This window comes from Siphateles boraxobius, unplaced genomic scaffold (assembly GCF_051911475.1).
Source record: "Siphateles boraxobius isolate OS27281-9 unplaced genomic scaffold, OSU_SipBor_1 1, whole genome shotgun sequence".
Lineage (NCBI taxonomy): Eukaryota > Metazoa > Chordata > Actinopteri > Cypriniformes > Leuciscidae > Siphateles > Siphateles boraxobius.
Window position 1 is genome coordinate 3,921,196 of NW_027508699.1, and position 23,825 is coordinate 3,945,020.

Here is a 23,825-nt window from a genome sequence, read left to right on the forward strand (position 1 = left end):
GTTCACGTCCTCAGGCTGACAGTTCAGAGATGTGATGTGAAACTAGCGAGTAGGCTGGAACTGGTTGTATTCAGAAGCTGGTAAGCTGTGTTCGTTTGTTTTAAACCATTTTCTCATCCGTTCTCACAGCATCACTGCTTATTTTTCAGTAATAAATAAAAAGAGCGTGGAGACGCCACGCTCAACGCAAATCTCGCGAGGATAGAAACAGTTAACGCCCCTGAAGCTGCTATTTTGGAGCATCACTATTTTGAACTCATTCAAACATGAACATATTTGATTATTTTTCAACTTAATGTTCACGTTGGGACAATAAATTGGGACACTTTCACCCCTTTTTTTGGGGGGGGGGGGGGGGGGGGGGGGGGGTATTAGTAAACTGTGCAAGTAATTTGATGTGCGTATCTTCAACATACAACTCCATTTCCCGTGATGCGCTGCGGCGTGTGTTTTTATTGGTGCGTCACAGTCATTCATGTTCATCCGTTTTGTTTCTGAAATATAAATCAGTCGCAGTCATGGGTTAAATAACAGTAACACTATATTAAGTAAGCTGAACACATAACCAGATTTATCACATATAAAAAAATAACAATGTAATGTTAGTCTTTCTGCATATTTAAATATCACAGTGATTTATTGTGGTCGCTTTTATTTTAACATTCTATGATTGTTGAGAGTGCTTTTATTTGATGTATGTTGTTTCTGATGAATACAAAGTAAAGGATAAGTGCGTGAACTGAATTTAGATACGCCATTTCAGGCATACAGCTGCAGCAGAAGTGTTTTACTGCCCTCTATCGATCACACAGAGTCACAGACGAATAAACAGTATCAAGTTCAAAATACGGACTAGGGATTTCTTTTACATCATTACAGAAACGTGAAACGTAGCCACCGAAAAACCATATCTAACAACAAAATAAAATACAAATAATGAAAGATGGAAGTACGCCACTGATATGAACAAGCAAATGAAAAGAATCTTCCTAGCAAAAAGCAAAACACTGAAAGCATTATTCAGTTAATTATTTGTTGTAATAATTTAACTCTTTTTGAAATAATAAGTTCATTCTAAAATGTATTAACTTTGTATTTAATATATATTAATAAATAATTGTAATTAATATAATGATACATTAAATAATAAAATTATGAAATTAAAGAAAACAGCTCTCTACATACAACATCGCGCGCACAACTGGAGCATGTGACTGCGCGCGCACAACTGCAACAGCGCGCGCATATCCATTCCGCGGCAAAGAAAAACGATCTTTTTAGAGGTGAGGTAATTATTAAATTACAATAAATTAAATAATTATTTTGAAAAAGTTCCTCTAGACCCCAAAGTAACTTGACATCCTAACGTAAATGACTATTAAAATCCTACTTACGTCATATAATGACGTATATTTGGACACGATAGTCTGACAGGAAAGTCTCCGAGAGGAAACTTTTTTAACGATTATGAAGATTTTATGACAGTTGACAGAATAAAGTGTTTTAGAAGACACTTTGTGTTTTGACCTTCAAATGAGACTTAGAAAAGGTTGGCATACATTTTTATGATAGTCATTATAGTATAGTATGCTCCAGTGCGGAAGGAAAGTGAGTTACAGACATTGTGCAGACATAAATAGGAATCACACGAAAATTAAATATGAATGTTCATATGAAATGAACACAATATTATAAAGAAAACGAAAATATGTAATGTAGGCTACAGTAATATAAATATAGAAAGAAAAATATATTAATACAGTAATAATATTTTAGGATGCAGTTATGTGCGTACATCCTGGTTTACTTAACCTAGGTAAATGGAAGCTATTGTACTTGTGTTTCTCAATCATGATCCTAGAGTCCCCTAACACATTTATTTGAGATACACAATTTAGGTGAATTAACCTTGATTGGGAAAACAGAAAAAGATTCAAATTTAACACACCAAAATGGCTGAAGACAACTAAAACAGAAATGAATCACAACCTAGATTGATCTATTACAGAGACAAAGTCAAAATGCATAATCAAAAGTTTTGCTGTATTATAAAACATAAGAAACAACATCAACAAAAAACAACAATAATGTATGATAGTCCAAATATTGTGATTATTCTCACATCCAGTCAAAATAGCTCCCATGACTGGTACTGGGACTTGATTTGCACTGGTTTTCTTTGTGGACAGGCTGTGTGATCAGCTGCTCTTCTTGTGAGCACCCATTTCTTTACATATTTCTGTGGATTCCACTGATTCACACACAGGAGGCCCAAGCAAAGAAATGAACATCAGTGCTGACACCTTTTGGATTTTTAGTTGAGCTCTTACTGGTGTTATTGTGATGTTTATTTCAGAAAATACCCTTTCACAGTCAGCACTGCTAACAGCAAGTGATTTCACTGCCTGCTGCAGTTTTAGCAGCCTATCAGTTACAGGAATTTCTGGATGCTCTTTGAAATCTCTGAATCTCTGTCTGACACCAGAAAAGCTGATGTCAAAGAGGTCACAGAGCTCTCTTATCTCATCCTCTCCATAAAACACTGGCAACGGTGATGGCCAGGCTTCTGGCACAAGAACATTAATTTAGTCAAAAAGTGACTTTTCACTTTCAGTCACCATTCTACTTTTAGCCAGAGCTTCATAACATTTTTGAGGATCAACTGATTTTACCCTAGAGTCCTTTTGCAGTGTTACCCCATAAAATACCCCTTCAGATGCCTGTCTGTAGTATGGTCCAGGATTGGCTAAAAAAGTATCAACTTCTCTCTCAACCAGGTGCACAGCTCAAGATAATGATATGTCCCTTGGCTGCAAACATTCAGATAAATCTTTAAGCTCCTCCAAAGCATCAAGCATGAGACCCATGTTCTTTATAAAGTCCCCTGATGAGAGCTTTGTTGCAAGACCCTGAAACATGCATCTCTCATTTGCATTGCGTTCAGCATCATGACTTGCTTTGCAGAAATGAGCATAAAGCGCCTCATGCATTGTCAACACTGCCTTCACTGTTCTGTGTGATAGACTTGTAGTCAAGACCGCCTAAACCGAGACCAAGACACTACCAAGACCAGAGGGTGTCGAGACCAAGACCAAGACCAAGTCGGGACCGGAGGGAAAAAAAACAGACTGGTGTACAGTGTTGGGAAAGTTCACTTTCTACATGAAGTTCAGTTCACAAATTTTAAAATGAACTAGTTCAGTTCAGTTCATACTTTAAAATTTTGAACTAGTTCATTCATAGTTCTTTTTTTCTACATGTTTCCACAGCTCATATAGAACTACAGACAGCAATTATTTTAGGGGGGTTGTCTGAAGTATAAAATCATTGGTTACCCGTAGGCCAATCACATAACGTTTGGTTATGACGTGTGTTATTCGCCAGCTCAGCCGCATCGAACTTCCACTCTAAATACATGTATGATGTGAAAACGAAAGCATCGAGCGAAATACCGGAGTGAACATGGCTGACTGAGTTTTGCTGCCTCCTTAACCTGATCCTCCATGGGTGCAACCAAGGGGGACACAATCACAACTATCGCCTTGCCGGCCTTTGGCCTCCCCAGTTTCTCGCTGATGATCGGTAATATTTGATAAATTAAACTTTTACCAAAACCTGTCGGGAGTAGGGCCACGACATCACCTTCATCAAAATGTTTACCAAACACTCTTCTTGTTCGGCCTTCAGTTTGGAAATGCCAGGAATATTCTCCACAACAGAGCGAATTGCGTCCTGTGTCTCCATATCCGCGGTCGTTGTCGATTTCCCCAATCTTAAACTCGGCGCTTAGCGTCTACGTCACGGCTCTCAGCCCGCCCTCTGTTCGTTGATTGGCCGGCTGTTTTCAGGCCGGAGGAAAACTGAGAGACATGTCGATGTCTCAGACTAAGTACAGAAGCGAAATGAAATTGAGCGGAAGTACGAAGTCTGACGTAGTCAGGCTACTTCCTTGCTGCATTTTGTTTTGATCACGCATGCGGCGGTGCGATGCTGGTGGCTGGTGTTGCCAGATTGGGTGTTTTTTCCGGTACATATTAAGGCCTGTTTACGGTGTATTTTAGCCGGGTTTTCGCCTGGAAGGCTCTAAAGAAATCTGGCACCCTATTGAATGAAGTTAAACTTAGAGCGCGCCGCGCGCCATTCACAGACACCAGAATGAAGGAGTTCACAGCGGTTCACAGTAATGTTCACCAGGCAGAAAAACAGTACATTCAGCTCACGTTCGCCCAAAATATGAACGAGTTCATGAACTATCGTTCAATGAACCCGTTCAGGCACAACACTGCTAGTGTACTCTCTATTCGTTCTGGTGAAATCACAAAACATAATGTACACAAACATGACCCTGCTTGATATACAACCACTGATGAAGATAATCGGTTTCGATGAGAAAAAAAAACTACACGAGAAAAAAAAATATATATACGAGTGCGGATTAGAATCCAGAACCTCTGACACGGTTGGCGAAAATTCTACCACTGGACCATTAAGATATATACATTGCTGAAATAGGCGAAACGAGTCACACAAAAATTCAAATACTGTTGCATTATCGAACATTGTGTCGTCGTGGATATTGTATGTTGTATTGCTAAATACCCTGACCACTATGTCGGTCTGAGACAGCGAGACCTAGACAAGACCGAGAGGTCCGAGACCAAGACAAGACCAAGAACAAAGACTGTCAAGGCCGTGACAAGACCGAGACCACGTAAAAGTGGTCTCGAGACATACATCACTACTGTGTGATGAGGCCACCCACCTCACACTCAGGCCTCTGCCAATCTTTTTAACCACAATTCCTAATTCTGAGACAGCAGAACTGAGCTCCCTTTGATTCTTGGGGGATTGGTGATACAGACAATACAATTTGTCCTTGAAACTTGAAAAATTATTAATTTCTGTGCACTGCTTAACAGCATCCCCAACCGCCAGCTCAAGTCTATGGTTTAAACAATGCCAGCCGATCAGACGTGGCAACTTGTTTTTTAGCCTGCTAAAGACTCCAGCTTTTCTCCCTAACATAACAGAGGCTCCATCAGAGCAAAATCCAACCAGACACTCATTGAGAAAAACATTGTCAAGGCCATGACCTAACAAACAATTCAAAAGAGTCTCAGTAATTCCCTCTGAATTTGTGGACTGAAGTTCCACCAAGTCTAAGAAAAATGTAGTTGGTTCAGAATTATTAACGGAGCACCTCAGGTACACAACAAGGCATGATTTTTTGCTTAAAGCAGTGCCCTCATCAATAGGTATGGTGAGTTTCGGCCTTCTAGACATAATGCTTGCTTTCTTTTGAAATGAATTGTATGATATCGCCACTTTTCACATTTGAGTGCAGTACTCTGCCGATGTTGACCCCATTTGCCTTTTGCAAGTCAAGAAGTTCGGGATGGTCTGTGAAGAGTTTATTACGTTTTGCGATGTAAAAAGCTGTTCTGAATACTGACATTGTAGAGGAGGATATCTCCTCTTGTGCCACAAGTAAACTTGCTCATGTATTTTCTTCCGCAGTGATGTCATTTGTTTAGTTTTTTTTCTTCCATATGGAGAAATTTTACATTTTTGCCATTCACTGGAAAAAGTGTACCTTTGATGTGGCACTTTTGCATACAGCACACCCTAACCTCTTGGTATAGAGACATAGATAAATGGGTATGCTTGTTTGAAATATTCATATTGAGAAATTCCCCAACAATCTGGCAAATTCTGTTCTAAGCTAATGCTTTGGGCTGTGGTGTTACTGGCCTGTGCTGTGCTATTACTGCTACTGCCAGGCTGGGCAGGGCTGGGCTGCTGAAGCTGTGCAGTGCAGTGGTGCTGATGCTGGGCTGAGGTGCTGATATTGGGCTGCAATGCTACTACTGATGCTTCTCTGGGCTATGACCTGGGCTGCTTTCATTCCCCTAATCATGGTGAAAATATGGAATTTGAAAAGTGGTACTAAGAGTCTGGGTGGAACTGTCCATTCACATGGCATGGCCACTAAAGAACACTAAAGACTAAAGTTATATTCAAACACTAAACTATTTATTGTCCAATTCCATATCAAAACATCACATAACAACAATGCTTGGTAGACTTCATAGGCTACCCATTGCCTGATTTAAAAAGAAAATCTAAAAACAATGACTAAGGCTATCAGCTAGTCCTTCAGGGTAATTTTCTTCCAGTTCTGTTTAGGCAGCATTTCCAGACCAATCCTTACCCTTAAAAATAATCAGTTATCCTTCGTTTGCATCCTCTCTTATTTTCATCCTCCTCCATCTATAAGAATCAATTTATGAAGAAATGAACATTACCAATAGGGCTGCCCGATTAGGCCTAATTGCGATAAAGTACGGCTCTGTGATCAGTAGTAAATGCTCCGTCTGAAAGCCATGTGTTTTCCAATTAGGAAACAAGTATTCATGGACATTTTTGTCTCTGTCAATAGTGACAAGCTGGAGTGCTAGCCAACTACCTTGCAGTCAACCTTACGTTCATCACAAGGTTATGATAGTTTTGCATTTTTAAATTAGGTTTTATTTTAATATCGGTTTCAATTTTGTTCAATTTCAGTTAGGTTTTAGTTAGTTTTTATTTTGCAAACACATTACTATTTCGTTTTTATTTTATTTTGTTTCAGTTTTAGTAATTATAGTTTTCAGAGCAAACAGAACACCTCCAGTGTAGACCAAAGCAAGACATTTAATAACAGATAACAGTTTACTCTTGTGCAGACATCTTAATAATAAAAATAAAGTAATGGTTTGAGATTGAACAAAGAACCACATAAATGCATCTTAAAAGTATATGCGCACGCGTGTGTGTTGTCCTGGTAACGTTATTCCCTACATTGTGGGAAAATGTCTCCACATGGATGATAATATTATTAGCAGTTAATGTTTTGTAAAAACAAAGATAATAACAGCACCTTTCAGCCTGTCAACATTCATGAAAATATGACATCTCAAAACATACAGTAGAAATAGGCTACATTAAAGTTTTTTTGTGTGTGTGTGCTCGACGGACTTGTTTTGCTGTTGCACGCGCGTCTCACATAATAAACGGCATTCTAAAAATGCTGAGCTCAAGTTTAAAGTTCAATTTTGGTCTCATAACCTTGTGTTATTTCCCATTCCACTACCACAGACAAATCTTTTATGAACAGCTGCTTACGACTAGAGATGTGTTCTAGGTTACGGTCCTTCATTGAGTGGTTAATCGCCTCAGCAACCTCACGTGCGTATAGGCATTTCAGCCATAAACAGCCATAGGCCTAGGTCAGAATTTACGCCAGAGTAAAGAGCTTTTTTTTTTTTTTTTTTTACAATAACCTTCCATCACGTTATCATTGATTATTAATTAATCTATTTATTTATTAATTTATCTAAGGTGCTGAAACGCAGTTCCGGACCGTTCCGGCCCACTTTAACCCCTGGTGTTAGGGATTCCTGGACCAGGACTGAAAAACACTCTCATCTGTGACACTGAGCTGTCATTTTCCAGGTGCAAGTGTGACTCCAGGTGCAAGTGGATGACTCCGGCCCAGATTCCCATCCTGGACCTTTGTCTGCGATGTGGATCCAAATTCCATGATGTCTCATTATGGAGAGAAGAGGCATTGGTCGAGTTGTATGTAGGAGACCCATCTAAAGGCAAACATTGGGCCAAATGGCATTGGAAAATTTGACTCATCAAACTACACGACTGTCCAGGTAAACAATATGATGCACAAAACGCAGTTGCTTTGTTAGACAGGTGCAGTGGCGTGCACAGACCTCCTCAGGGGCAGGGGCGGAGGGACCAAAAAGGGCACTAAATAAAAAAAATTATTACTTCTTGATTTTTTTTTGTTTCTATTCTTTCTTTCCTTGGCATTCTAATAAAATATGTTGATACAATTATTAGAATGCATAACACATCAAATGAAAATAGAGAAATTATGATAATATTATAAATATTATTTACTTTACCAAACAAAACAGTGAAAATCAAGAAGGTAATTATGGAAAATTAATTTTTAGTTTTGTTGATGTAAATTTAATGTATGTATTATATGTATGAAAGACAGTGTTAGCTATCATGAATCACACTTTACAATAAGGTTTCATTATTAAAATTAGCTAAACGAACTGCACTTCTACAGCATTTATTAATCTTAGTTAATATTAATTCCAGCATTTACTAAAACAATAAAATCAAAGGTTGTATTTGTTATCATTAGTTAATGCACTAACTGTGACATAACATGAATAAACAATTAACAGTTGTAGTATTAACTAAGATATAGCTAACATATAACAAATGAACCTTATTGTAAAGCGTTACTATGAAATCAAAGATATAAGTTCCTTACAATTTAGAGTTGGACATGGACTTAAGATTTAATTTAACTAACTGTTAGATGTATTTCCCTTTGAACTTTTATTCCTTGGATAAAAACAAATGACATTGTCATTCAGAATTCGTCTGAAATCGATTTTTACTTTTATTGTAAAAATAACTTGCATACTGCAGCAACTTTTAGAGTAGCATGGTGATGGTATGATAAATGTAATTTTCCGTATTAGCTTAAACGTTACCTGCTGCTCGTTTGAAGCATGGTTTGAAGAGACTCGCGCGAACTGCTGCGTAGTGCGTACCAGAACCGTTAAATGTGTATGGGAAAGGAAACTCCGCCTACCACTTCTCTGCCAAATTTTTTTTTTAATATAATATTTGTTTGTATTATTATTGTTAGTGGCAAGGGTGTGTAAGTGTGTTATATATTATAATACTTATAATAATAATTATTATTATTATTTACAATTAACAGAAAAGGGCACAATACATTTTGAGACAAAAGGGGCAGGGGCTTCAGGACTTTCTATATATATATATTTTTTAAATGGTTACATAAAATCAAAATCAATCAAAAATCTATCAAAAAGCTTGCCTAATTAATTAAAATCATGAAACGTATAACAAAAATTACATGTTTAGGGCCCCATGGAATGCGTTTTATATATGTTTTTTCTCAAACTCTGGTGTTACATGTAGGCTATGTCCTGTGTTTCCCGCTTGCTAGTTTTTTGGTTCAGTCCTGTGTCCTAGTTTTCCCGCTCCTCGTTAGTGTTCAGTTATACCACCTGTTAATTAGTCATTATGAGTTCATTTGTCCCAGCTGTGTCTCGTGTCCTTTGTCTGTCCTGTGTATTTAAGCCCTGTGTTTCAGTGTGTTCCTTGTCTGTCGTCATCGCTAATGCCTGGTTGTTCATGTTCATGTTCATGTTCATGTTCATGTTCATGTTCATGTTCATGTTCATGTTCATGTTCATGTTCATGTTCATGTTCATGTTCATGTTCATGTTCATGTTCATGTTCACTCTGTATCCTGTCTGTTAAATCTAGTTTGTTTAAATAAAAGACTGCTGCAATTATAATCCAGCTTCCTTGGCTACTTCAACCAGCCCGTGACATCCGGTTTATGTTTTATCAAATTCTGTGTTTTTAATTTAAGTTTTCTGGATTCCATTGGTTATTAATGGTTTAAATGAATGGTTTAAATTGTAATAACCAAAAAGCTTGTCTAATTAATTGAATTCATAAAAACAACAATTTGTTAATTTAAAAGTAAAATTTTATTTCTAATAAAAGATTTTTGTTGTGTATTTTAATATTTCTGGCAATCAAATGAAGGCATAAAATATATATATATATATATATATATATATATATATATTTTATTTATCTTTTAATCATATGAAATTTAATAAACGTTTATTTAAAAAAATATTGTTTTAATAATAATTGATTATTACTATTGGTGTTAGTATTATTATTACATTGAGACGTAGCTAAATTCTACTGTACAGCAGTAATATATATTTCTGTAATATATTTCAGTTAAACTAAACTTTTATTTTGCCGTGAAGACCTAAGTTTACTGTGCGTTTATGATACGACAATAGTTTTTCTCAAATGAAATGCTAAAATGTAGGAATGGGTAACGAGTTCGGTACTTTTTAGGTACCGACCGAATTGCCTCGATACTACCGAGTATCGAAACATGTCTTGTTTTTCGGTACCAAGTTTCGGTACCTAAGTGGTTAATCTCGTCAACGTCAGTGAAACAATAAACATGCAGCATGATTGGCTGTGGCGGAAAAACACTAGTTTACGCGGCTGCCCAGAGACGTGGCTCGTCGCACGTGAGGCTGTAGTGTGTGTGTGTGTAAGCGTCCAACCCAGATAGATAGAAAATATGTGGAAATGATGAAAAGTGTACCCATGTACCCGACTCGATGCCATAAGCACACGATGCAATTCGACAAGATAATTGCTGCCAAGACCGGTAACACGGTGAATCTTATAAGGCACTTAGCGCACAGAATACACTCGAGAGTAGAAAGTTTATCAGCCTTCGACTACAAGAACTGGAGCGCGTCACATATAAACCAAAACTCAGCGTATAGGATAGGCCTACTTGCCTCACAGACATGAGAAATAGTTCTATATATGTTCTAAATATGTCTACTTTTAAACGAAACAATTAGAAATAAATAGTTTGATTACCTAATCCATATAGGCGCGCGCGCGTTCACTACTGCGGGGATGACGAGTCAGCATCGCAAATTCGCAATAATCATCTTTGCAGCCAACACGTTTAGTAAACACTTGTTCATTAATAAACAATTAAAATATCTCCTTGCTATCGTTTCCCGACACATCCATAATCATTAGGCTACTTTTGCCAGTGCTTTGCGGCAAGCTTCATGTGTGCTGAGCGCGAGGCATATATCCCGCACCCCAGTAGCCTGTATTTAATTCAATTCACATTTATTTGTATAGCATTTTTCACAAAACATATCGTTTCAAAGGAGCTTTACAGAAAATGCATGTGTCTAAATTACAATTTAGAGTGATCTGTTATCAGGGGTGACTGTGTGTAATGCATTTCAATTAATTTTCATTCAGTTTCATTGTTAAACAATGCATTAAGTTAAGGCAGAAACAATGAGCTCATTGAAGTAAAGAATACATGTTGTTAAATGATTAGGAAACAAAGAAAACTTTAGCATTGGCGCTTTTTTACAGACTCAAAATATGAGTGTAAAAAAGTCAACAAACTGAAAAAATAAAAGTTTTTTTTTTCTAGGTAATGTTATATTGATAAAATTGGTATCGAAAAAAGTATCGTTCAGGAAAAGGTATCGAAGTCAAGGTATCGGTATCGGTATCGAAAATTTTGTTAGGATACCCAGCCCTACTAAAATACTCATGGAGTGGCTCTGGAGATGAAGTTCATGAGACTCGCAGATCATCCAGGATTCATATTTAAAACGCTTTTTTTTTGTGGTTTAATATTCACAGACATTAGTCTATATCGCTATTTGATTAAATGTACTAACCTTTGATTTTTATTTATTCATCAAAATTTGTACAAATTCTGTAAAATTCTGCATTATACAGTAAATACTCTTTTTGACGGGATACAGCATTGCGGAAATCATAGGGCCCTACTTTGAAGTATATGTATTATTATTAAAATATAAATTATTATTATTTAAATGTAAGAGTTTATAGTTTAAATTAAACTATATATATATATATATATATATAGTTTGTTTCTTATATTTAAATACACATAGTACTATCAAAAATTGTTTGTAAAATACACACTGTCGATGGAAGCATATCTCATGATATTAACTAGTTTGCGAATCTTACAATTAAAAAATTAAATAAAAACAATACTTCAGTCATACAGTGCTATTGTGGCTGCGGTCTGTCACATGGAAATATTAATACATAAAAATGTGAGGCGATCACTGGCAATCCCCCCCGCCTTACTGGTGCCCCCTCAAAAATACTAAGCAGAGCCGGCCCGAGGCTTTTGGGGGCCCTAAGCAGAATTTGATTTGGGGGCCCCCTCCCACTACGCGGAGTCACCTGTGCTTGACGATTATTGACACAAATGTCACGCAATAATGAAACATTATAAATTAATACAGTGAGGTTATGTATTAATACAAAATAAATACTTAATAAAAAATAGATAGCCTACTTAAATAAAAAAAGTTTTAACTTTTACTTTACTCTTTTACTAACTCTCTGAAACTTCTTAAAACAAACTGTCTCAAAACATATCAAATAAATTATTTGCTAAAATAATGACAAAACTGAGAAATCAGAAACATAATAAGAGCAAGGGTTCAACAATGACAATTATTGTTGAAAACTGTAAAAATAGTATTATTTCTCAATTGTCTCAATACAGTGTAACTGTCCTCAAAATCTTTTTTTTTTAATTTTTTTTTATTATTATTGTAACAGACTTTGTTGGATTGTACATGACAGAATCCAACAAAGTCACACAACAAAAACACACTGTAAATAATCATGCAAACATACTTTTATCTTGCTCTTTTTTTCTCCTCTGTCATTTTCTTCTTTCTATTTTCGGCACCAGAGGGATACGTCCTTTTTTGTGACATGGCTTAACATTACCGCGACTGCGCAGTTGCGCACGAATTGTCTATGCACGCGCGAGGTGTCTAGATTACACGCATGACTTAAACGCAGGCAGACACAGCAGTAGTTGTAGGCAGGTATATTGATCATGAAATCTGAATTTTCTTGTCTTTAATTATTCATTAATTCATTAATTCATATTAATTCATTCATTTATGTCACTTGTTTAATCTTCTAATTTTTTTTCCCGATTTTTCGACTCGATTGGGGGCCCCCTGGTGGCCAAGGGGCCCCAAGCAGCCGCTTAGTTCGCTTATGCCTCGGGCCGGCCCTGATACCAAGTGCATGACGCCCCTGTCTCCTATCCTTTTAGCTATTTTATAGCTATTATGAGAAGTGTTGGTCATGTCTAAGTGTGAAATCTGGCAGATGTTCGAGAACTGCTAACATCACTTATAGCACCTTGAATGAATTTTCAATTTAGTTAAATTGTCACTGTTTATAAGAATCTAACTGTAACACTAGCCTTAACCCTAAGTGTGAATCTTTTTCCCCACTGATTTGTTGAGCACCAGATCCTCGAGGCAGAGTTGGACATAATTGGAGTGTCAGAAGATGACGATATCCTCATCCTTCTGGACAGGGAATTAGATTACACTGTACCAAGTCACTTTGACTCAGGCAATATTAATGACCTGGAACAGCAACTCCCAATTCAATTAAAAGTCCGGCACATTAACAAACACGAGCTGAGTGTTTCCGTGAAATCCCTGGATCCAATTCAGGACATGGAATCCCTGGACAGTGAAACAACTAGCAATGGCTTAACATTGGTTAAGTTTGTGTCATGATAATTGACTTTTATTTTGATTTTGATTTTTGTTTTCTTAAGTTCCCGGTTTCCTGCTCTGTTTATGGTTTCCTTTTCTGATTGTCTTCTCGTTTGTTCCTTTTGTTACGTATTATCTGCACTTGTCTGTCATTGTTAGCCTTGTATTTATAGTCTACTCCCTGTTATATTCAGTCTTTTGTCAGTATTTGTTCATGGTAGATGTGGTTGTTTCCTATTTCTAAGTGTTCTTCTACGTACTCCCTTCGTGGATGTATTATTAAAGTCTGTTAATTTGAATCTGTTTTGTTGTGCGCATCTTTGCATTCACCCCGTTACAGTACTTTTTAAAAGCATTTTTATGGTGTTTTAGAATGGGTATTTTCAATTTGGGTAACATTGCGTAAATTACGAAAAACTTAAATTGCACACACCCATACCGGAAACATGAATTTTGAAAATGCATGAGCTGTTCTTTCTTTCTTTCTTTCTTTCTTTCTTTCTTTCTTTCTTTCTTTCTTTCTTTCTTTCTTTCTTTCTTTCTTTCTTTCTTTCTTTCTTTCTTTATTATTTATCTCAAACAATCAATATAGATACACAATAAACAAAACAATAGTTAAAACCACAAAATAAAACACAACCACCAAAAAATAAATAAATAAAAATTTGTTTGAGAAGGAGTAGGCAGAAGGAATTAGCTTATTTAAACCTGCCCCTATTTAACAAAAATAATAATATTACAAAGCAAATAAATACGCAGTTACAGCATACATTTTTCTCAGATTTTACATAACTCACAACAATACCTTAACCACAATACTTTGACATCGCAGATTTAGTCCTGTGTTTCAATCTATGCTTACCTATATTGGTCTAATAATGATTTCTTTAATCTATTTTTGAACCGAATGATATTATGGCTCTGTTTGATGTCATTATCCAGTCCGTTGCATATGGTTACCCCACAAACTGATATACACATGTTTTTAATAGCAGTTCACACACGAGGTTGTTTGAACATACAATATCCTCTTAGATGATATCCCCCATCTCTTTCATCAAACATTGCACTTATGTTACCTGGTAAATTATTTTCTTTAACTTTAAACATAAATTGACCAGTTTTAAATGTAACAATGTCCATAAATTTTAACAAATGTGAATTAAAAAACAAAAGATTAGTGTGCTCATAATACCCAGTATGATTTATTATCCTGATTGCTCTTTTTTGTAGTGTGCAAATATTTTTTACATTTCTTTTATAGGTATTTCCCCAAACTTCCACACAGTATAACATATATATGGCAAAATAAGTGTGCAGTACATAGTATGTAATGTATTTTTTGTGCAATATGTATCTGGTTTTACTCAATATACCAATAATCCTGGCCATCTTCATGCACACATTTTTGATGCGGGGCTTCCAGCACAATTTATGGTCAAGTACAACACCCAAAAATTTACATTCATAAACTCTTTCAATTATTTGGTTATCAGTTACTAGTCTAACATCTGTATTTATATTACGATTCCCAAATACCATAAATTTAGTTTTGTTCAAGTTGAGTGATAACTTATTTGAATCGAACCAAAGTTTTAATTTATTCATTTCGATTGTTACCACTTCCATCATCTGTTGCAGATTGTCCCCACAACAAAAAACATTTGTATCATCAGCAAAAACAGTAAATTTAAGTACATTTTATACTTTGAAAATATCATTTAGATAAAGAATAAACAGTTTGGGGCCTAAAACTGACCCCTGTGGGACACCACAGGAAATGCTGAGGCTTACTGACCGGTGATTACCCATTTGTACAAACTGACTCCTATTTCCCATATAATTTTTTATCCAATTATAGCCCACCCCTCTGATGCCATACCTTTCCATTTTTTTTTAACATAATTTAATGATCAACAGTATCAAAAGCTTTTTTTAAATCAATGAAAATCCCTACTGCATATTTTTTATTTTCAATACAATTTGTTAATCTGTCTACTAACTCAATTAGTGCCATAGACGTTGATCTACCAGATCTAAATCCATACTGACTGTCCGTTAGTAAGTAGTTTTTATCAATTAAATTATCTAGCCTTTTAACAAATAATTTTTCGAGTATTTTTGAGATCTGAGAAAGCAAGGGTATCGGTCTATAATTATTAAAAGCATGTGAATCACCTGCTTTATACAATGGGATGACTTTTGCCAACTTCATCTTTTCGGGAAATACTCCTGTTTTAAATGATAAATTAGATATGTATGTTAATGGATCTACAATTCCATCAATTACTTTTTTTACTAGTGACATATCAATGTCATCACAATATTTTGACGTTTTATTCATACATTTACTTACGATCTCTATAATTTCCTTGCCTTCTGCAGTTCCCAAAAAAAATGAGTGTGGATTTCTATCCACTTGATCCATTACAGAGTATTTCATCCCTGTGTGCTTTATATCTTTGGCCAGTTTATGGCCCACATTTACAAAAAACGTATTGAATCTGTCAACCACCACATCCATATTTGTCAACTGTATGTCATTGTCCTTGAAATATTCCGGAAAATTAAATTTATTAAGTCCTTTTGTAATAATAGTGTTTATTGTATTCCATATTCCTTTCACATTATATTTATTTGTCTCTAGTAAATTATTGTAATAATCCTTCTTACATCCTTCTTACAAAATGCATGAGCTGTTCTCTTATTGTTTCGGGAAAATATTCAAAGCATCGGGAATGTTGAAAACAGTGCCATCTTGTGGCAGGTTAAATTTATAGCAGTCATAAACCCAAATGTGTACAGCTCAGTATTTTTTTTTTACTGTCTATGGTACAGCTCTGTTGTTTTTTCAAGTAAGCACAAATAAAAGCCTGACAACGCTAAACGTAGCCTAACACTAGGACTAGGTGAATGGCAAAAAAAAAGACCTTTCCATCAACTCTTCCCACTCCATTACATTTTATATGAATATGTTAATAAACATTAAGAAAAAAAGTTAGAAACAAATGTTTAATAAAAAATATAATACATATAACATGGAATGATGATTGTTATTGCTTTGTTGTATCTGTTGTCTAGGCAGTTACATTAGCAATAGTACAGTACGTATTTAGCTGGTGTTAGCTAGCTTGCACGAGTGAAGACATTGAACAAACAAGTTATTTAATATTTTTTTGTCTACCCAGCGTACAATTTAATGTTATAGAACGTTTCCATAACATTCCCATTATAATATAAAAACAATGTTCAAAACTTCCCTTTTTTAGACATTGTATTAACGTTCTTGCTTGGTTATAAGAACGTTATTCAGAACTGTTACATCTGTCAGCTGCAGTTACCACTACGCACCAGCAGATGGCATCCTCGTCCCTTATGAAAAAATTTTGGTAGAAAGTCGTTATTTTGGGTTTTTTTGTTGCACAAAAAGTATTCTCGTCGCTTCATAAAATTAAGGTTGAAGCACTGTAGTCACATGGATTATTTCAACGATGTTTTTCCTACCTTTCTGGGCCTTCAGTGTTAAACAAGCCAAAAAACGTGTACTTCCGCCAATAGTTTTAGGAACTATGAAAAGGTTCCTCTAGTGCAAAAGCCCCTTATGTGGGCCAGGGATGGGCATCTTAGGTCCTGGAGGGCCACTGTCCTGCAGAGTTTAGCTCAAACCCTAAACACACCTGAACAACCTAATCAATTGCTTTTTTTAAAATCGCCCCTATACCCTCATTTACTGTTCCCTACATTACTCCACTTGAAGGAGTGAATCAATCTGAAGGAGTGAATTTGGACACTGAGTGTGCTGTAAGGGCTGCCACTTTTACATAGTTTGTTGTTTAATAATTAATTTGAAACATGGAAACTGGACAGCTGCAGATTTGTCTTGAACTCTGTCATGGAAACTAGCATGTATAAACCTTAATTCAACAATTTAATAATCAGTTGAAAAGGAATTTATACCTGTATGATATTACGCCGTATCTACATTAGACCAGCGGTTTGGAAAATAGATGGATGGATTATTCAGCTGCAGGCGCCATCTTCTGGTGAGATGCGGGATTTCATTCGGCACAACCGTCACTGTGCATTATGGGTATTCTTTACCCGTTGAGCGTACATTGGTTGTACACTCGTCATTGCGGTGCATTGTGGGATTGGATGAGGGCACTTGATAACGTCCAATATGGTTTCGGACACCACTACTGTCCACTCAAATAGTGCTCTGTTTAAGTGTATGGGGTTTCAGACAGCCAATGTCTTCAGGATTACTAGAAAGCTACAGTCAGGCCAGTTTTTTTATTAGGGGTGGGGCTAAACTCTGCAGGACAGCGGCCCCTTCAGGACCGAAGTTGCCCATCGCTGATGTAGGCTATGCTACATGTGCAAAAGAAAAAGAAAGAAGATAAAATCACAATACATTTTAACATTGTAACAACATTACAACCTAAAACCAAAAGTATGAATTCTGCTCTAAAGCAAAAGACAAGCACACCACGCTCCCATCTACCACACATGAGCAAGAATCTTACAAGGCGTTTGTAAAAGATGGCTACAGGTTTAGCAGGTTGTAGCAGGTACAGGTACAACTTTTACACAGTGGAAAACCAAACAAAGGCAAGTCGAGTCGAGCTGGTACTGTGTAGTGGAAAAGCGCCATAATGTGACAAACGTATAGATTCTGCACATGCAATTAAAAGCAAAGTACTATTTTTACATTTATTAAATAAGACATTAAAACATAAACACTAAAAGAACACCTGTTGCAGTAATGATACATAGGTTATGGAAATAAGGTTGATGAGTTCAGTAATAATAATAAGTAGCATAAGAGTATAAGTTAACTCGACACAAACTAAAAATGGAAGACTTTATATGCATTTTGGCCATTCATTTACATGACAACAGCGTTTGGTGGCCTGAAAACGCAAACTTTTGAAAAACACTTGCAAAGTGCAGGTTTTTTAAAACGACACCCTTATATCTCGGTGTAAACTACAAAAATGCAAATCTGTAAAATACAGTGACGTCATGCACATCCATTGGATATACTTGTTCAGTCTCTATGCCTTTTTTTTTTTTTTTTTTGCAAAAGAGAGGTTACAGATATTAATAGTAAGAAATTAGGGGGGGGGGGGGGGGCATACAGACATCACAAGTGGTTAGAATTACACAAATCAACACAATATAACATTTTGTCATGAAAACTTAAAGGTTCCTTACAACAGATTCAAGGATGATATACGTTTTCGAAGCCTTTGTGTCAATGTTTTGACATTAAAGGAAGTAAAAAGGGACTTTATATCAGAAGAGAACATTCTAAAATTGGGATTAAAGTGAATGTTTCTTTGGCAATTGTTTTGTAAAAGGTGTTTTGAATGCATGTATGGTCTGAATTTTCGCTGCATTTACACTGTTTTGACCAGCAGGGGTCACGAGCGCTTCGAAACGCTGAATCATCTTGTGAATGGGGGGTATTTTAGATGTGTTGTGACAAGAATCACTGATTATTTAGTGAGATCTGGGTCTATAAACCCAGGGAGTTTTACAGTGTTGTTAAACTTCTCCAGAATATCCTGAAGACAGATTTCCAGTAAGATGCTATGTATAGGGCCACCACATTCCAAAAATGTTCTTTTGTCGAGGCATATTCATTTTACACTGTTATTTATTTATTTATATTACTTTTGTCAGATTTAATTGCAAATTATAATACACATGTTCCTTGCTGTACTTTCTACAGAAAGCAAAATTACATTTATCTCACAAAATGATTATTGGTAAAATTATATAGCAAGGGAAATTTTAATAAAAAGAAAAATTCCAAAATTACATTTCAACCACTTCATGTTCTATTTGTTTTCTTACAAATAATGCTTTGTATGACAAATAACATTAAAAAAACACATAATAGAAAATAAATAGAAGTGGGAATTACTACCATAAATCAAATGTCACATGTAGAAGGCAGGACAATCCTAACAACCTGCATACTTTTCCGGTGTCTTCTAGTACTTTATTCTCTTTTCCTATTGGTCTCTGGATTGCCAGTCCGCTGTAAACAAAGCTGATTTCATTACATCTATTTCTAGGCATTCTGGTCTCAGCCTTTTGGCCCTGACTGAGACCAGACCAGAGGATCAGACCAGAGGACACTGCCACACCCACTGCCCTCTCCACTAACTTCACTTTCTCCCTCGCCTGATCTGAAGTGGTGGAGGTACTGGTCTTCTCATCTCAAACGATTGGAAATTTGATCCTTTACCACCTCTGTGTAACAACAGCTCATTTGAATCGCATTCAATTACCATTACTAGTCCTATTAAAATCCATTTTGTAGTTGTATATCGTCCCCCAGGTCAGCTTGGCAGCTTCTTGGAGGAGCTTGATGTGCTGCTTTCATCCTTCCCGGAGGATGGTACTCCTCTCGTAGTTCTTGGAGACTTCAACATCCACCTAGAAAAACCTCAGGCTGATGATTTCCACACACTGCTTGCCTCATTCGACCTCAAACGAGTATCTACTGTGGCTACTCACAAATCAGGTAACCAATTGGACCTTATTTACACACGCTACTGCTCCACTAACCATACATTGGTCACTCTGCTGCACACCTCAGGTCACTTCCTCTTCACTCTCAACCTGCCTCAGAATACAACACACACTCCTCCACAGGTCACCTTTTGGTGCAACATACGCTCACTCTCACCCTCTCGCCTATCCTCTTTGGTCTCATCCACACTTCCTCCACCTGATCAGCTCTCAAGACTAGATACTAACAGTGCAAGTGATACTCTTTTCTCCACTTTAACATCCTGCTTGGACAACTTCTGCCCACTTTCCTTCAGGCCAGCCAGTGCCACACCCTCTGTGTTATCTGGTAACCCCACTGCTTAAGAAACCCACTCTAAATCCAGCACATCTGGAAAATTACAGACCGGTATCCATCTTCCATTCATCGCGAAAACACTTGAGCGAGTTGTTTTCAACTAGATCTCTTCCTTTCTTACACAGAACAACCTCCTGGACAACAACCAGTCTGGTTTGTTTTTGAAGAATTGAAGCTCTGAGCCTGGGAAGAGCAGCTTCCAAATCCTCAGTTCTCACCCTGCTGGATCTGTCTGCTGCCTTTGACACAGTTAACCACAAGATCCTCCCGTCAATCCTAAAGATGAAGGGCATCTCGGGAACCGCACTCCAGTGGTTCAAGTCTTACCTCTCAGGTAGGTCCTGGTGTTGTGGAGGGGTGAAGTGTTTAAGACCCAACATCTAAATACTGGGGTGCCTCAGGGCTCAGTGCTTGGACCACTTCTCTTCTCCATCTACATGACATCACAAGGATCTGTGATTCAGAAACATGGCTTTTTCTATCACTGCTACCCAGATAGCAAACTGACTCCGGAACGGATCTGCCGGGGAGGTATCACAGGGTCCGGAACCGAGTCCACTTGCACAGCGCAACGGATCCAGAACAGATAAGGATTGCGGATCCAGACTAGATAAAGCAGCTCACCCGCCGCGGATCCGCCCGTTCATTTCGGTCTGAAAACCTTTCAGATCACTCATTCAAAACTAGTAATCTGGCCAAAACTACAAAACTATTTCAAATCTATTGGTGGACCAACATTAGATAGACTGCCCACTAAACAACATGATGTCCAAAAGACGTCCACTGAGGAGCCAGAATTAAAGTTTTTATGACGTCTTTTTTTGACGTGTTCTGCACGTCCGATATAGACGTTCATCGAACCTTCGTACAAGGTTAAAAACTAGTTCAAATGTGGCCATTGTGGACATATTTTCAACATCATTTATGGTCTCATTTAGACAATTTATACTGTTTCTGGACCAAATAAACACTCAGGATGCATTAAATTAAAACTCATGTTTATGTCAATGTAATTTCCTTACATTGTTTAGATGAGGTTTAGATGTTGATATGTTTCATTTTACTGATATGTTGGTGATATGTCACCATTGTGGTGATCAGTGTTTGCTTTAGTTGGACTCTTGGTCCCAGTTCTTCTTACTTTAACTTTTCTTTGGCTGTTGTAACTGTGTGTTTATATAACACCATTGTTGTGGCAGAGAAAGCCAAGAAAAAGTAAGATCAACTGTCATTAGCTCCTTGTTGATGATGACAAAATCACAAAATGAGCATTTAATGTGTTGTTTAGACTTTTGTCTTTATATATGGCATTTATAACCACCTATCTTGTGGAACTGCATTATGTGGACCAGTATCATTAAAATGATTACTTATTTGAAGGTGGATAAAAAAAAAAGCATGTTTAAACAATGTTATTATAAAATGTACCATATAGTCACACACTGACATCAAGATTTTGCGTATGATTCACAACAACGGTGACAATAAAAAAAGCTTCATGCTGCAATGCATGATGGGTAGCTTTCAAAGTACAAAATATCTTTGATTCACAAGCTTTTCTGTTTTGGTTGTCACCGTTGTTGAGAATCATATGCAAAATCTTGATGCCTGTGTGTGACTACGTGATACACATGCTTTTTATTCACCTTCAAATAAGTAATAATTTTAATGATATTTGCAGTCATGGCAGTGTCAAAGTTTTCCAGCCCAGTTTATATCCAGCCCTCTCCCTGAAATGGCTAATCGAGTCATAAGATCAATGAAAACTTCCAGGTGGGTGTGTAGGAGCTAAGGGGAATAAACCTCTATGGCCATTACTATAAACTATATCTCAGTTTATTTTTCATGAAACTACATACCATTTAAGTGACAAGTTTATCTTGAAGAATAACAGAGCTTATTTTTTTTTTATGAAAATTTCTTTAAAGCGGCAGAATCACTTTAGACATTAGTATCTTTGAATATCACAAAATAGACATGCCAATCACTTTCTCATTAATGTTTTTGTGATTGTGTTTCAGTGTGTTTCACTGGTGTTTCAGGCTAAACTGAATAAAGATCAGTTACATTCCTCAAATGTTTCAGGAATATGAATGATTACCTGATAAAGCAGTAACCGGGGAGCAGGAGATAAAGCACATAATAGCATCAAATCCCAGGTAAATGAATGTCAGCATCATCAGGAGGGTGCTTCTCATTTTTTAATTGTCCATCCTCATCTGCCTTACTAAAGGAAAGAATTGAGCATTGAGTAATAGATGCAATATGTGTGAAGTATGATATTCTTGCTCACGTTCATGTCACTTGCACTTAAAGAAGTCTCTTAAATGTTGTTGGACCTTTAATCAGGAAATTCCTAATAAACATTACTAAAGCAAGATGCACTTTTGAAGAATGTAGAAAATGGATGCTTTATTCAAACACGTTAGTAACTTTTTTAATTAATGTATCTCATTTCAGTCAGTAAGAATACAAATCAAATGCAAATAATAAGCACACAAAACAAAGGAACAGAGAAATAGGTATGTGGCAAGCAGGACGAGGCCGAGGGACGTGAGAGAAAGGCGTGAGGCCAGTGGCGTGAGTAATAATGAACGTCACCTGTGAGACGCACCGGTCTCGCATCTCTCACGGAGGAGCGGAAGCATAAAAGGAGGAGCGACGATGCTGAAAATTGAGAGAGGAACAGGCCTGATTTTATGTTGTGTTCTGTTTCTGTTTTGAGTGGCCAGCAGTCGTCCGTGAGGGGCTGCTGGCTTATACTTTTGTTTTTGTATTTGTTTTGTTTTATTTCAAAATTGTTGATTGTTCGCCGGTTCCCGCCACCTTCTTCCCTGAATCTTAAACCTCGTTACAAGGTAGATGCAGCATTGTTTGAAATTATTCAAGAGAAGTCATGCAAGTATGTCAGGTTCAAAACACAAGACTTCTGTATAGGATGTACCTGTGTTTCTCTGTAATGAGAAAGCATCAAGACAACTGAGAAGTGCACATGCAGAACCAAATGGGTGTTACCAATCAGTGGCCATTTTCAATCTATTGTGGATGTTTTTCAAACATTTTTTCAACAAACTTGCTAAAATCATGAAAGCCCACCCCTAAACCAAGAGCCCAGTGGATTAGAGCAAATCAGGTAAAGCGGTTGAAAATCCCCACCATGGTTTGAAAACGGCCCACTGATTGGGAAACATCCACTAGTGATACACCTACATGATCTTGTGGTCATCAACTTCAAATCACTGTTAGTTCAATGTCACTATCTCCACCCATATGTGCTGTTAACTTTCATCAAAATTTAAACGCTGATCCAACAGACTTTAAACACTGAAATGTCAATCTCAAACAAAATGAGGGTTTGGATCAAAACTCAACATTGTATCAATGTCACCTTGTTATCTGGGTTCCTTTTCCCTGTCTAAGGAAGTTGTTGAAAGAATTATAAAATTAACATTGTCTGGTTTTACAGAGAGTTGAACTTGAGAATTTTCATGATCATTGACATTACCATTCCAACAGGACTAAGGGGCGGCATGTTCTCTTGGACCGAATAGCTCTAACCATTGGGCATAATATTAAGATCTTTGTCATATTAAGCCCAAAAAAGTACATCCATCCATCATAAATGTAATCCATACGGCTCCAGGGGGTTAATAAAGGACTTTTGAATTGAA

At 36.8% G+C, this 23,825-nt stretch overlaps 1 long non-coding RNA gene across 4 annotated transcripts; it reads left to right on the plus strand.

Annotated features, from left to right (window-relative positions):
* The first annotated feature begins 7 nt into the window (after nucleotides 1–7).
* LOC143753531 (uncharacterized) lies at nucleotides 8–22,231 on the plus strand. Of its 4 annotated transcripts, XR_013207768.1 has the most exons (5): nucleotides 8–80; nucleotides 7,381–7,703; nucleotides 19,358–19,485; nucleotides 19,624–19,809; nucleotides 20,280–22,231. It is a non-coding gene; the product is annotated as an uncharacterized LOC143753531 (long non-coding RNA). The 4 variants fall into 4 exon arrangements; XR_013207766.1 differs by lacking the exons at nucleotides 19,358–19,485; nucleotides 19,624–19,809; nucleotides 20,280–22,231 and adding an exon at nucleotides 13,017–13,193; XR_013207774.1 differs by lacking the exons at nucleotides 8–80; nucleotides 19,358–19,485; nucleotides 19,624–19,809; nucleotides 20,280–22,231 and adding exons at nucleotides 1,210–1,283; nucleotides 13,011–13,193.
* Nucleotides 22,232–23,825: the final 1,594 nt, after the last annotated feature.